This window comes from Pongo abelii, chromosome 19 (genome assembly GCF_028885655.2).
Source record: "Pongo abelii isolate AG06213 chromosome 19, NHGRI_mPonAbe1-v2.0_pri, whole genome shotgun sequence".
Lineage (NCBI taxonomy): Eukaryota > Metazoa > Chordata > Mammalia > Primates > Hominidae > Pongo > Pongo abelii.
The window spans coordinates 41507326-41523289 of record NC_072004.2 but is presented as its reverse complement, the minus strand read 5'-3'; the positions used below and the strand labels follow the sequence as shown (position 1 = coordinate 41523289).

The following is a 15964-nucleotide window of genomic DNA, read 5'->3' as shown; positions in this document are numbered from 1 at the left end:
CAATTCAGGCCATCACAGAAAAGGACAAAGGGCTGGACAGGGGCAAGGGGCAATGACAGATGAGTGCCCCAGACACCAGGGATCAATGAATGCATTGTGAACTCCCCCAGAAGGATGAGGGGCGCCCGAATTGCCACGCCCTGTGGAGCACCATGCTCAGACTGCTCATCTCCACCTAATATCAGCTCCCAGCTTCTCCCTTGCCCACAGGACCCAGTTTTGTTCAGGGTAGCACTGTGCCCAGTGATGAACTGGTCTCAGTCAGTGGCTCACAGCCCAGTCTTCACATCACAGCCCACGAGCCTCAGCTTCAGCGAGTGTGACATAATTGATCCGGAATGGGGTCCCTGCACAGCCATCATGATGATTCAGTCCCCACTTTCAGCTTCCCTTGAAGCTGGTTACCTGTGACAGTTTTGGCTAATGAGGCATGAGGACTTGCTTGCTAGGGGACCTGCTGGGAAAGCATGGGACAGATCTTGGGGCTGCCCAACACTTCCTGCCCATTTTGAAAACAGACAAGCTGCAGTGGCCATCTCGCAACCACAAGGATGGCAAGAGCTGCCTGGAAAACCAGAGACAGTATCCCTGTTCAGCTGCAAAACCAGCATATGTGTGCCACCTAACTCCAGACTCACTGTAGGAGAAACATAGTGGCCTATTCCAGTCACATTTTCTGTTACTTGCAACCAAAAGTAGTTCTATTAAGTTCGTAGTATTCCAAACCTCCTTCTACTGCTAATGTTTCTAAGGCTGAGGCTTCCTGCTGGCTTCCAGAAAACCTACAACAGTAAAAAGAAGGTATCCCTCATTCTTCTTCAAACCACATGCCATCCAAAAGCATTCTTCCAAAAGTCCTTAAATCTCGAAGAGCAGCTAATTTTTATGAAGTCCAACTTAATAATCTTTTTTTTTGTTTGTTTGTGCTTTTTATTTCCTATCTAGGAGATATTTGTCAAGCCCACATTCACAAACATATTCTCCTGGGTTCTAGAAGTTTTATTGTTGTATCTTTTTTATTTAGGTTTTTGATCCACGTTGAGTTATTTTTTGTATTCCAGGACTGTTTTAACCACAACTGGATATATTCTTTTTAACTGGGCATTCCTATGTACTAGGCATCATGCTATACATTCTATATTATCTCACCTAATACCTACATGAATCCCCTGATAGGTATTTTTATTTTATTGTTTGTTTGTTTATATATTTGAGATGGAGTTTCGTTCTTGTTGCCCAGGCTGGGGTGCAGTGGCCTGATCTTGACTCACTGCAACCTCCGCCTCCCGGGTTCAACCGATTCCCCCGCCTCAGCCTCTCAAGTAGCTGCGATTACAGGTGCCCGCCACCACGCTTAGCTAATTTTTTATATTTTTAGTAGAGATGGGGTTTCACCATGTTGGCCAGGCTGGTCTCGAACTGACCTCAGGCGTTCTGCCGCCTCGGCCTCCCAAAGTGCTGGGATTACAGGTGTGAGCCACTGCGCCCAGCCAGGTACTATTATTAATCTCATTTTACAGCTGAGGAAACTGAGGCTGAGAGAGTTACATATCCTTGAAAAAGGACCCTAGCACACTGTAAACCACATGCAGTACCTTAGAGTACCTTCAAGTCTATTATATAAGACCTGGAGTACAGACAAACATTTGCCACGAGCTAGAGATATGGAATCCTTGTTGTTCTACCCTGATTCAGTTGATGCTGAGTGTTTGGGAATACAACCCCCAGCTGCACCCCTGCACTTAGGAAGACACATGATGACTCAGTTTCCCGGAGTGCACAAGGTAAGGGTGGGGGTGAAGCAGGCTATGTAGGATCTTGCATTTGCTAGAGAAAAAGAATAGGTGGGGGAGCCCCCGCTCCTGGCAGTGGGTGGTGAGGGTTCTTCTTCCCCACTGGGTAGTCACAGGATCATCTGAGTCTACCATACAAGTGTAGACGACCACAGCAGATTGAAGATGGCCACAAAGTATATGACACTCCTCCAATCTGGAGGTCTATTTCCTCTCCCCTTGAACCTGGGTTGGTCTGTGGCTACTTTGTCCAACAGAGTACAGAGTCTCCTAGAGTCCTGACTACTGTGATGAAGAGACCATAATGAGTGGCCCTGGGCCTGCCCCTGATGGAATGGTCCCCACCCAGGGCCAGGTGCATGAGCAGGGCCTTCTTAGACCCTCCAGATCAATGGCTGGTGCCACTTTTTTTTGTTTCAGTCAGGGACCAGGACCAGTTCATGCAGGTCCTACAAAGTTCCACAAGGTCTTGGAATGCCACACTCAGGCATCTGCACTCAATCTTGCAGGCGTGGGGCAGGAAGCAAAGGAAAAAACGTGATCAGATTTGCATTTCTGAACGATCCTCATTCTGGAAACCATAAGGAGGACAGATTGAAGTGGGTGTGGAGAAACCAAAGACAGGAAAATCAATTAAGAAGCACTGCAATTCAGCAAACGATGAGAACAAAAGGTAATTTAGTTAGTGGCAGTGTGGGTGTAAAGGAAGGAGAAGATTCTAGAGCTGTTTTATTAGTGTTTTTACTATAAAGACATGACTTCCCTTCTTGCTTGTCCAGGGAATTTCTGGCATACCAGCATACCTTAGCAGGAAGCTGAAGCACTGAGTTTCTCCAGCAAATGAGCCGCCCAAGCAGAGCCCTGTTTGTTGTTTGATTTACTAGGACTTGGTGCTTCTCGGGGAGGGGCCCTTTGGCTGGAGATTCCACCCTCAAAGGGCACTCAGCCCACAGGCAGCCCCAGCCCAGCTGTCTCTCACTTCAGTGCTGTGCCTGCCCTGTCTCCCAGACAGAGGGGAACCCTATGCTTGCCAACAGCACAAGCCGCTGCTCCAACAGTACCATCTCCAACTCTTCCCCACACCCGTGGAGGTGGGTCAGACAGAAAGCAATGGGAGAGAGGCAGTGTCTGCCATCATGGCCAGACCCCACAGGGCCCTCTCACATTGGTGTGCGCCACAGAAAGAATGGACCGTCATGTCACTAGGGGTAATTCTGGTCTCATTTGAAACTCGGCCCTGACTCCTACCAGCTAAGGGCCCCATGGGCAATTGAATGTCTGAGCCTTCACTTCCTCTGCTATAAATGAGGGGCAAAGATCAGCCTCAAAAGATCACTGTGAAGACAAAACAATATGACACAGCAGCTGGCTGACTGCGAGCTCCCAGCAAAGATTCCTTCCCATCTTCCTTCGCTGCAATCTTAATCTTAACATCAAAGCTGTGCCTTTGGCAACTGATAGGAAAACCAGGATGGGTGACTGGGGAAGAGTGCAGAAGGAAAGCGTCCAGATGAAGAATCACGATTGTTGATCTGTTAATGTATCTGCAAGCTTCCCATGGAACAAGGAGAGCAACCGGCTGTGAAATGAAGCTCTATGCAAGAGGGCATATCAGCACCCACACCCTTTTAACAATTCACTTGTACCAGAGGCCCAAGGAACACCTCTGGCACCAAACCACCACGCTGAGTTTCAAATGAGACCAGAATTACTCCTAGTGACATGACTGTGTGTTCTTTCTGTGGCGCATACCAATGTGATGATTGTGTACCTTACGGATACTTGGTCGCAGCATCTCATGCTCAGTCACAGCACTACAGAGTTTACGGAGCGCTCTGGCAAGACAGCACCTCGTCTGATCCTCACTGCAAACCAAGGCTCAGAGGTAAAGGCACATGGCCAAGGCTACACACCATCCTATGTTGTGGCGCCAGCTTCACAACCACTGCCCACCCCAACTCCCACCCAGGAAAGCATGATTTGAAATTCTTAGATTAAAACCAAGCACCCCTGAAACACTGAGTCCCACCCAAGGTCACTCCCAGCTGTGACCCCAGGGACCTCTCAGATGCCTCTCAGGGAAGAAAGACCTGACAAGGACATCCACACGCTTTTCCTAAGCGATCTGAGAAGGTCACTGATTAGCCACAGCCATCTCCACTATATAATCTTCAAAGCTCTTTTCCTGAGGGACCATTTTGTCTGGTCAGAGGAAGGAGATATGGGATGTAGGGGACATAAAAATCAGACCTGAAACCCAGGAATAATATTGCAGCAGGGTTTAGGTAACATCAGCTCTGGGAGGGAGAAAGAAGGCAAGACCACCCTCTCTAACAAGCAATGGCTAAAGACAATGCAGTTATCCCCCTAGGCCCTGTGCACCTCAGGCAACACAGCTGTAACTGGACTCACATTACCAGCACTATCATTAGCGGGGGATGAGAAAGGGCTCAGGCGACAGGATGCCGCTGCTGTATAATCCCAGGAATGCCAGCCAGGGGCAGTATAGTGATGGATAGTCAGGTGCTGGGGCCTACAGGCCAACAGACCAGGGTTCAAATCCCAGCTCGGCCACTGACTAGCTGCTTTAACTCAGATTATTTAACCACTCTCTGCCTCAGTTTCCTTTATCTGCAAAATGGGGGAAGAGGGGGATGTCTATTGCTGAAGACATGAGGCCTGCTATAATAGATTAACACTCATTGTCAGCTATCTCTATCATGAAAATTCCAGTCTCTTGTACTCTGAAAGCAGTTAGTCTGACTTGTTTATTGCTTTAAGATTCTTAAACACATTCCTGGATGACTCCATCTACATGGCATGTCCCAAGCTACCCTGGTGTATTCCTTGAAAATGGGCAAACGTAGACAAAGCCAGGCGTGGCTGGAACGCACTCACACTGAAAGGATGGCTTTCCTGGCCCTTACTTTATTCTCAGGAGGTCAAGAGCTGGGCACACCCGAGCCAAACTGTGCAACACGAACCTCTGAGCACAGTCTGTGCAGAAGAGGGAGGCAAACCAGGATTGGTAACAAGATGCACACAGCCTGAAGAAGTAAGCCGAGGAGAGGCCTGGCCCCCAGGCTGCAAGGGGAGCTACTCTCCAGACCTGGATAGCGGTGACACGGCTGAAAAATACACACACACACGCACACACACATACACACGCGTACACACACACACATACACACGCGTGCGCACACACACCTGTCAACCTGGACAAGCTCTAGCTGAACAGAGTGGGGATGCATCTCAAAATAAAGAGAGGCGGTATGCTGCCAAGCTCCCAAGAAATCAACTGACCACCCTTATTGAAGAAATTAGACAATGACAGCTAACTCCAACAAGGGTGACTATCATGCGCTAGACACTGCTTTAAGTGCTTTATGTGTACAGACAGCCCTTAGGATCTGTGGGTTCTGCATCCATAGATTCAATGGCAGATCAGAAATCTTTTTTAAAAAATGAATGGTTGCGGCTGGGCGCGGTGGCTCACACCTGTAATCCCAACACTTTGGGAGGCCGAGGCAGGCAGACCACAGGGTCAAGAGATCGAGACTATCCTGGCCAACATGGTGAAACCCCATCTCTACTAAAAATACAATTAGCTGGGCATGGTGGTGTGCATCTGTAGTCCCAGCTACTCGGGAGGCTGAGGCAGGAGAATCACATGAACCTGGGAGGCAGAGGTTGCAGTGAGCCAAGATTATGCCACTGCACTCCAGCCTGGCGACAGAGTGACACTCCGTCTAAAAACAAAAAAAAAGAATGGTTGCATCTGCATCTGTACTAAGAGGGCTTGAGAATCTGGATTTTGGTATCCTCAGGGGTTCCTGGGACCACTCCCCCGTGGATACCAAGGGACAACTAAATTAACTCACTTAATCCTTGCAACAAACCTGTGAGAGACACCCTAACATAACTATCCCCATTGTACAGAGGCGTAAACTGAGAACGAAGAACAGTCCCACGTCATGTGGCTAGTAAGTGGCAGAGCAAGAAACTGAACCCAGGAAGTTCAGCTGCTCAGCCCATGCTCTTAACCATGGGCTACATTACTTCCTTGAATGAGACTTTTGGGGTGCCTACTGTCCATCAGGCCAATGCTGGGCATCTTGGTACAAATGTTCTCATTTATAAAAAAGGACTCAGAGGGTCAGGAAGCCAATCCAACTTCACCCAGCTGGTATGTGTTAGAGCCAACTTAAACTCATAAGAGGCTGATGCCCCACGCTGCCCCTCCAGGCTTGAGGTGCTGGATCTGACCTTCCACAGTTTGAAGGCTGACCTTTCCCACTGTGCTCCACCAGCAGTGATGCAGATGGAGACATCACTGACCCAGAGCACACGAATCCTGGTTAGGAGCCCCGGGGATGCTCCGCCACCTGATCAGAAGGAGGCCAGAATCTTCCAGAAAGCCTGTTGGAAAAGCAGCGCCTGGGAGAGAGTCCACCAGCTCCAACCTCTTTCCTAGCACAGTCCTCTCCTCCACAGCGGCCTGTAAGCCACGTCCTACCCCATCCCACCCGCTGACAAAGAACCAGAGCGAGGGTCTCCTGCTAGTTCTCCAGTCGCAAGGGCTCTCCGTGTTTAGCTTTCTGATGTAACAGCTCGAAGCGGAGATGCATGCACTCACTCTTGCATAAGACCCAATTTCGCTCACACAAACCTCAGGGCAAGTCAGTCTCAAGTGCTGCGGGCTGGAGCACAGGGTGGCCTCACAGAGCAGCCCGTACCTGAAAGTGCTCTGCCGTGCAGGACAGCACATTCCCAAGGAGGCCAGTTCTCCCATAGCCTGTTCCCAGGTGACCCAGCTACCATAACCCTCCAGGTGGAGGATAGCTCACCCGCACCGAGAACAACCAGGCAAACCCCACAGGGCTCTGCATCTCCTGCCCTCTGGCCTTTGCAATTGGCCCCATCTAAGGACCACGTCAACCAGTGAGGATTATTAGCAGGACCAGACCCATCTTGAGATGTCTGAAATGCCTTTAAATTACAAAATCCTTGGATGTTCTAAGATAAGAAGGGCCTAAGGTCATCTCACAGAAATAGATGAAAAACTGATGAGGAAACTGAGGCCCAGAGAGGGACAACGACTTAGTCAAAGTCACACAAAGTAGAAGGCAGTGCCAGGACGGTCTCCAGGTCTCCTGGTTCTGTCCAGCACTCTTTCCCCCATACTGGACGGCAGAAGTCCTGGGTTCAACCTGCTGTGAGCAAGTGGTCTAGCTGTTAACACTGGTTCCCTATTTTTATTTAACAAACAGGGACTGTTTTGAGAAGTGTATAAAATGCTAACTCATTTCATCTGGGGAGGTGGGTGTTATTACTATCCCCACGTGGAGATGAAAGACAGAGAGATAAAGTAACTGTCCAGGGTGGGAGGTGAACCCAGGCAATGTTACTCCACCGTCCAAACCGGAGCCTTGAGTGCCACAGTGGCCTTTGTCACTGCAGCTCCTCAGGGCGCCGCTGGCTATATGCTGAAGTGCTCTCTGGAGCTCAACAGCATGCCCCAAGCCCCAAGCAGCTGCTCAGAGGAGCAGGGCTGAAGCCACCTCCAGCACAGCACACATTTCAGCAGCCCCACAGGAGGGATTCTCCCCTAACACTCGCCCACACAACACAGGGGCCAGATCTGCCATGACGGATCCGAGTCTGGGACCAGAGAGAAAAAGGACTCAGGTATTCACTATACCCCCTCCAGAGACCTGCAACATGTGACCAGGGCCACCCCCTCAGCTTACTGTCAGGGGAAAAGGTTTGCCAGGCAGCCCCTCCAAAGGCGTGGCCTCCCCGTCACCTGCACCTTCTGTAACCCTGGGCCTGTGAGGCAGAAGGGGGCCGCCCTGCAGTGCCAAGGCCATGACCCAGCAGGCAGGACTCTGCACCTTTGTGCACAGCCTCCTCGAGGCTCAACATCTTGAGCTTTCTTCCTGAAAAAGGAAGCCGTTTCTCAACATATTGCTACACACAGAGACTGAGAAACACAAACCGAGAGGCAAATAGGGCATTGGCCCCAAGGGAGGAGAATGAAGAGGGGAAGGGCTGGTATGGGCCAGTCTGCCTGAGGTAACCAGCCAAAGGGACAAGGAAACGCCCAGCACAAACTTGTCCATCCCAACATTGTTTACAAGAGGGACACAGTGCAAACAACCCAAAGACCCAACAATAGAAGCACAGCTAAGGAGGTGATGGTAAAACCACTTACTAAACTATGACAGAGCCACTGAGCAGGTTTACAAAAACATAGGAAGTTTTTTGTGTTATTTTACTAAGCGACAGGCAGGACAAAAAAATCTACATGATGGATGGCAAGAACTACGTAAGCAAAACCTCGCACACAAAGTCTTTGCCTGGAAAACACAACTGAAAGAAAACACAGCAGAAATGTCCATCTGTGAATGGGCTGATCTGAGTGGGAAGGCTATAGGTAATCATTTTCTTCCTTCTACTTTTCTGTGTTTTCCAAATGTTCTCTAATTACTGTGTACTGATTTTGTAAGGCTATGAATGGTAATAATACATTTTAAAATGTCGCAAGAGGAAAAGGGAGGGTGCTGGTGCTTCTCTTCTAGCAAAGGGAGAAAGGTCCAGGAGCACACGGTAGACGTACTATTTGGAGCAGATCCCTGCTCAGGCCGCCATGCCCAGCCTCACCACTAAGGTCGGCTTTGCTGGTTACTCCGTCTGCCCTGCTGGGTCTTTTTTTTTTTTTTTTTCTTTTGAGACAGGGTCTCACTCTGTTGCTTAGGCTGGAGTGTGGTGGTGTAATCATGGCTCAGTGTAGCCTCGACCTCCCAGGCTCAAACGATCCTCCCACCTCAGCCTCCTGAGTACCCGGGGCCACCGCCACACACAACTACGCCCAACTAATTTTTGTATCTTTTGTGCAGACGGGGTTTCACCATGTTGCCCAGGCTGGTCTCAAACTCCTGGGCTCCAGCGATCCACCCACATCAGCCACCCAAAGTGCTGGGACTGCACCCAGCCCCTGCTGGGTCTTTAGATGGAGCAAAACCTCACTGATTCCAAAGGGAAAGATGTGGAAAGGAAGAGAGCAATTTCATAAGGTGACATTAAACTCATTTTGCTGACGGGTGTGGGGTGGATTGGTTGGTTTGTTAAGAACAGTGTGTGTCCATCTATCCATCCATTCAAGACTATCGAGTACCCACTAGTTACCCAGTATGGTGTCAAGGCTCTGCAAACAATACAGAAATGAATGACCCATCTCCTACCCTAAAGACCTCAGATTCAAGTGGGGGGCCAAAGATATCAAGTTGCAATGCAAAAGTGTCTTTGACAAGGGTTTTCAGATACACACAGGATGTGAGAATTCAGATATGAAAATTAAAGCTTCCAGCTTCAGAGAAAAGACGGGTGTCGGGAAAGAGTTAATGGAAAAGAAGAGCTTTGAATTGGGTCTTGAAGAACGACTGGGGTTGCACAAAGAAGTCAGTTAAACAGGCCAAGGAAATATACATGTTTATCTCAAAGGAAAGTTACCTCTGCCGGCAACCATAACAAACCTCCCACTTTAATAATAAGCAAGGAAATACAAAATGGAAACATATGGGCAGATGTTTGGCAACACTGGCAGAGGGACTCCCCAGTGTGGCTGTGGCAGGAGCATGGCAGGAGCATGGAGTGGCATCGCCCCCCTGGAGGGCAGCAGAGAAACAGGATGATGCAACAGAAGCCTCGCCAGGTGGCCCTTAACCCTTGAGCCAGACTCCACTTCTAGGAATTTATCCTAAAGAAACAATTAAGTGTAAGCATAAGCCTATTCACGGAAGTGTAACTTAAAATAGCCAAACATGGGGAAGCAGGTAACTACATTCTGGTGTGTCAATCACAGAAAACTATGAGGCAAGTTTTTTTTTTTTAAGTCCCTTTTAAGAGTGTACTTAATGATATGAGGCAACGCCCATAATCTTCTAGAAAGTTAACAACTCAAGATAAGAAAACTACATTTGCAGTATGATCTTCACATATCTTTTTTATTTTAATTTAAGGCATTAATTTTCTTTTTTCAACTTTGAGGTCAATTTCTATTTTTATAGCAAAATTAACATCTCAAAATGTAAACACTGGAAAGTTTTTTTACTTTTTTGTATTTTTAAAGAACGGGTGTCATTTTTATAATCATAAAATGTTATCCAAACTGAAAGAATAATAAATGGAGTTTTTTTTTCCAATAGGTTTTTGGGGAACAAGTTGTGTAAGTTTTGTTTTGGAATTTTTGTGGTTTTTTTTCCAGTAGAGACAGGGTCTCTCTTGTCACCCAGGGTGAAGTGCAGTGGCGTGACCATAGCTCACTGCAACCTCACACTCCCAGGCTCACGCAATCCTCTCACCTCAGCCTCCTGAGTAGCTGGGGTTACAAGTGAACACCACTATACCCAGCTAACTTTTTTTATTTTTTAATTTTTGTAGAGGCAGAGTCTCACCATCTTGCCCAGGCTGGTCTCAAGCTCCTGGGCTCAAGAGATCCTCCTTTCTCAGCCTCCCAAAGCACTGGGATTACAGACGTGAGCCACTGTGCCTGGCCCATAAATGGAGTTTCAATAGGAAGAGAAGAGGGCATCCTTGGCTTAAAAAAACAGCAGGAGCCAAAAGTGAAGAAGTACAGGTCTCTCCTGAGAAGGAGAAAGAACTGAACATCATAGTTAGACAGAGCTGGGCTCACATACTGGATCCACTCTTTTCTAGCGGTGTGACCTTTAACAAATTACTGACCCATCCCTGAGCTTCAGTTTCTTCCAAAGACTAAATGTGTTAAAGACTAAATGTGTTAACTTGGCCAGGCACAGTGGTTCACGCCCGTAATCCCAGCACTTTGGGAGGTTGAGGTGGGCAGATCACCTGAGGTCAGGAGTTTGAGACCAGCCTGGCCAACATGGTGACACCCTCTCTCTACTAAAAATACAAAAATTAGCCAGGCATGGTGGCACGCACCTGTAATCCCAGCTACTCAGGAAGCTAAGGAACAAGAATCGCTTGAACCCCAGTAGGCAGAGGTCGCAGTGAGCTGTGATGGCGCCACTGCACTCCAGCCTTGGCAACAGAGTGAGACTCCATCTCAAAAATAATAAAAAACAAAATAAATGCATTAATTTACACAGAATACCTACTCGATACACTAATTAGGTCATAGCCTTTTCTACTAACCAATAAAACAAATTCCACCCTGGATGACCCACAAGAGGTAGGGATGTTCATTTATGAGACACATAATCAATGTAATAACAGCATTTGGGGAGAGCAAAGAATTACTACATTAAAGACATCGTACAAAGCCTCCCAATTTCAGAAATATTAAACTACGAAATATATCCTAAAATCAAGAAACTATGAAAATTTATGTCTTCTAAAGATACTGCTGACCAGGATAAAACATTTGGTGAAAGCCCAAGATATTACTGTTTTTCTCATGATTCTTACAGTCTGATTTGTGCCCCAAACAAGAAGTCAGGCCGGGCATGGCTCACGCCTGTAATCCCAGCACTTTGCGAGGCCAAGGTGGGTGGATCACTTGAGGTCAGGAGTTCAAGGCCAGCCTGGCCAACATGGTAAAACCCCATCTCTACTAAAAATACAAAAATTAGCCAGGCGTGGTGGCTGGCGCCTGTAGTCCCAGCTACTCGGGAGGCTGAGGCAGGAGAATCGCTTTAACCCGGGAGGCGGAGGTTGCAGTGAGCCAAGATCACGCCATTACACTCTAGCCTAGGTGACAGAGCAAGACTCTGTCTCAAAAAAGAAAAAAAAAAAGAGGGGGGGGCGGGTGTGCCACTGCAGTGTCTCCTTTTGTCATCCAGGCTGGAGTGCAGTGGTGCAAACATGGCTCACTGTAGCCTTGACCTCTTGGGCTCAAGCAGTCCTCCTACCTCAGCCTCCCAAGTAGCTGGGATTACAGGATAGCTGGCGGCCAGGGGAAATATAGTGGAAAATGCAAAACAATGAAATTATAAAACCTGCCAAATACTTCTCAGAAGTAGAAAAGAGCACCCTGCTGGTTTTAGTAGAAACGTACAAATATGTGCTGGAATGTAAGAAAACTGATGTGTGAACTATTGCCCTTAAGCAATCAATGTACCTGCAGGCACTGACCCACGAATGCAACTCTCAGCCGAGCTGTCCCTGCCGGATTTCAAACAGCTGAAGAAGTGCTGGGAGAACATCGAGGCTCAGACTAAAACAATTATGGCCCATGAAAGGAGAGAGAAGGTGAAAGGGAGCGTCAACCCCCTCCTGAGTACCCACGTCCTAGGGAAGGAGATCACCAGCATGCTCCTGGAGCAGCTCTACTTCCTGCAGAGCACTCCCTCCACCCCTTCCCCCGGAGGAGGTAGCCCAAATACCACTCCGACGCCATGGCCCAAGAATCATTTGCTGTTTCAGATAGAGAACTGTGCGATGATAAGAAAGAGTTCATACGTTTTCCAACACGTGAGAGGACCTATCAATCTGAACCCTCGTGTTCAGCTGTCAGAATAACAGCCAACAAAAACTACAGGAGCAAAATCTCTCATGAAGGTGCTTTAAAAAAGATGCATGAGGACTGAACACAATCAACAAATGTCCATCTTACAACTGCAACTGATACAAATGAATGAGGTGCATTGTGGCCAAAATCCAGCAGACAGAGCGAGAGTGTGAGATGGCAGAGGAGGAACACAGGATAAAAATGAAGTTCTCAATAAAGAGAAGATGTATTGGGAAAGAAAACTACAAACTTTTACCAAGGAATGGCCTGTTTCCTCATTTAACTGGCCCTTTCCCAATTCACCCTAAGACTTTGGGGGTGGCTCTCTTGTAATTAATTGTGTTGGCAAAGAATGTCTGGAACATGGACTTGCGGTCAGTAACCTGTAACAGAGCGACAACTAGGAAAATTTGAGTGGTAGTAGTCACTAACTTAAGAATTCCTTCAGGGAAACAGCTGCACCCTTTGTACCCCTTAAGTGGCAAAGAAGCTGTTACTGTCTTCTGAAAATTATCACTGAGTGCTATAATTCTGAATGTAATGTCTCTTAATTAGAATTCATACGAGAGAGAGAGAGAGAGAGAGAGAGAGAGAGAGAGAGAAAGTTGCAGTTACCGAACAGATCTGGATGCCATAGGGGCAAGGCCCCACCTTCCACGCAAACTGTTCCAAATTGGAAAGGGCTGTTTTCATTCTCCCTATAGCACACCTATATTTCTCCAGTTTGATGTTTAGGGAGAAGATTTACGCAAATGTCTGAAGGGCAAATCTTGCTAGACTACCCGGGGTGTCCTTGGCCCCAACTACCTCATCCTCTTTCAGATGAAGAAGGCACCAGGAACACCAAGGTCAGCTGCCTTAAGATTAAGCAGCTGCAACCTGGAAAAGCTTAAGGTTTAGAGAGAACCTTTGGAAACCTTTGGAACCTTTGGGAAAAAATGCAAACTCAGTGACCAAACTATAAGGGGTGGAGAGCTGTATCCTCTCCTAAATGCCAGGCTTTGGGAAACTCAAGATAAGCCTTCAGAGGAGACCCAGAAGGCTCAGCTCATTCCAGTACTACATATAATCAGCATCTAATCCTTACCATGGTTCTTAGCCATGTGTCAGGCCCTGTTCCAAGCACATTACATGCGGTAACTCATTTATTCTCTCCAGCAAAACTGATGCACAGAGGCAACTTGCCCAAAGCCAGAGCCAGAACCAACCCATGCAGTGCCTTTGTGCAAGGTGAAAGAGTGCATCCCATCCTCTGCACAGACACAGCACAGAACCACAAAAGGCATATTCCTGGCAATAGGGGCAGTCTGGATTTCAGGAACCCTTCACCCCCTTGTGCAGTGCACAACCTGCTTGACTGTACACAGCCCTGTCCAAGTTCACACAGTAAGAGGCGGAGCTGGAATCTGAACCCAGGCCATCTGGCTCCCAGGTCTGCTACCAAGTAACAAGCCGGCACAGTTTCATATTAATAAGTGGTCTGCAAATTAATGCAACTCAAAATATACAGAAGCACTGATGCGGGTGACTGAGAGCACAATTCTGTGTGTCTAGATGATCACATTTTCAGTAACGATGAGACAATGCTCTGACATTTACAACTTCATGGGCATAAGATTTTTTCTTTCTTACCATTTCTAACGGCAATATTTCTAAAATGTGCCCCACTCTTTTTCACCTTACAGCATAATGTAATATAACCCTGCTTGAACTCCACACCACCACTGCCACTCCAGGAACCCAGAGCCCCCTCCCCGCCTTTTCCTGCCGCTCTGCCTGCAGCCTTCTAATCCTGGGTAATCTCTCTTTCTCTGCTCCTGTAATTGCTACTGGAGAAAACTCAATGTGCAGGTGGGTTGGGGACATCCAAAGTCTTAGGTTTTGACCTACTTCCTCTGGCTTAGCAGCTCTTTGACTTGATCCTATCTAATTCCTTGCTCTTCCCCAATTCTTGGGGCAGCATTTCACCAGTTTCATGCTCTACAAGCCCCTTTGCAGAGATACTGGAGGCCACTGGCCTGTACTTGCTGGATTTGCCTATCCTCACCTCCCATCATTACCTCCCTCCTTGGAAAGGGGATGGGGAGGGGAGATCTAGCTGTCCTTCAGCCTCCAAACCTGCATTCAAATCTTTCTGGCCTTAATAAATACTTTCTTTTCAGCTCCCCCTTCTCTCTCTCATTCCCTTCAAGTTCAAAGATCTTGACACATTTCCTCAGCTGTTCAATATTACTCCTCCATTGATCTTAGTCTCTCTACTCCACCAAAACTGCTCTTGCAGAAGCCCCCAGAATCTGTGTTCTCACTCCCACCCTCATCCTGCTTGACCTCACTGGGGCATCTGGCCAGGTGGTCTCTCCTCCCAGACATGCCCACCTCTAGCTTCCCAGTTCTCCTACCTTTCTGACAACTCAGCAGCCTCCTTTCCCAGGACTCCCACAATCACCTACATGCTTATGACTCCCAATTTAGAAAACTCTGAACCCCACTCCTCTCATAAGCTCCAGCCCCAATCTAACCCCCAAATGGACGGCTGGCCTGCATGGGCCAGAGGTACCCAAACTCATTATCTCATCTTTCATCATCTAGTGGTGGCCTCCCACTTTCCACTCTCCTTTCTTCCTAACAGAATGCTGAGGTTTTAGCTGGCCCATTTCCACCCTCCCTCGCAGGCAGGTGTAGCTGTGTGACTAATACCTGGCCAATGACACATAAATGGAAGTGCCACATGGTAATTTCAAAAGGAATATATATAGGACACATCCTTCTCCAGTTCATTCATCCTGCTCCCTGGAAAGCTGATGTGAAAGCTGGAGCTCCAGCAGCCATCTAGGAACATAAGGACAAGGAATGGCAGAAGGGTGAGCTGGAAGGTTCCTGAGTTCCTAATGACTTTGTAGACCCACCACACCGACATTGGGTTACCTACATCCAGACTTCTTTTATGTGTGAGAAAAATTAACTTGCTTGAGTTCCTGTTATTTGAACTCCATTTTATCTAATATCCCCTCCAAATTGGTCATGTCTTGCAAGACAAGGAACTTGGTCAATAACATCAACATTCACTATCTGGAAGCCTCCAGCTATTTATTTGCCAACTTTCCCCATTAGACTGCAAGCAACTTGATGGCAGCAACATGTCTCTCATTTTCTAAATAATTCAAACACACAAAAATGGTATTTTTCCTTTTTTTTTTTTTTTTTAACCTTACAGAAATGGTATCATTACTACAGATATTCTGCAACCTTTCTACCAACGTTTTTCTTAAATGTAGTCGGGCTGATTCATGTAAGTCAGATGGAACTGGTGAAAAGTACTACACTGTGTAAACCATCATTTATTGATATATCTCCTGGCTAATAGGCTTTTAGTTTCCTTCTAGTTTTTCATCATCACCAAAAATGCTACAACGTACATCTATTTCTCCTTGAGCACTTGCATGCTAGTTTTTCCAGTACAGACACTAGAAGTAAAATTTTTGGCTATAGGGTTTGTGTATCCCTAACTTCACCACATCTAGTCAAGTTCTCTTGAGAGTAGTTGTACCAATTGACACTCCCCAGGGCCCTGTGTGAGAGAGGAGGCCCCTCCCCATGCTGTATTTCTAAACTGCCAGTTTCTACCTAACATGATGGTAGCAGGATCCTTTTTTTCTTTCTTAGTACCCTGAACTAGCTA

General features: G+C 47.4%; 1 protein-coding gene and 1 pseudogene across 2 annotated transcripts in view; one reads left to right on the top strand and one right to left on the bottom strand.

Moving 5' to 3' along the window:
- The window catches only part of KSR1 (kinase suppressor of ras 1), a 169871-nt gene that overhangs the window by 87553 nt on the left and 66354 nt on the right, over window positions 1-15964 (bottom strand). The gene's annotated exons all lie outside the window — the stretch shown is intronic.
- LOC100462427 (myb/SANT-like DNA-binding domain-containing protein 3) lies at window positions 11749-12762 on the top strand (annotated as a pseudogene).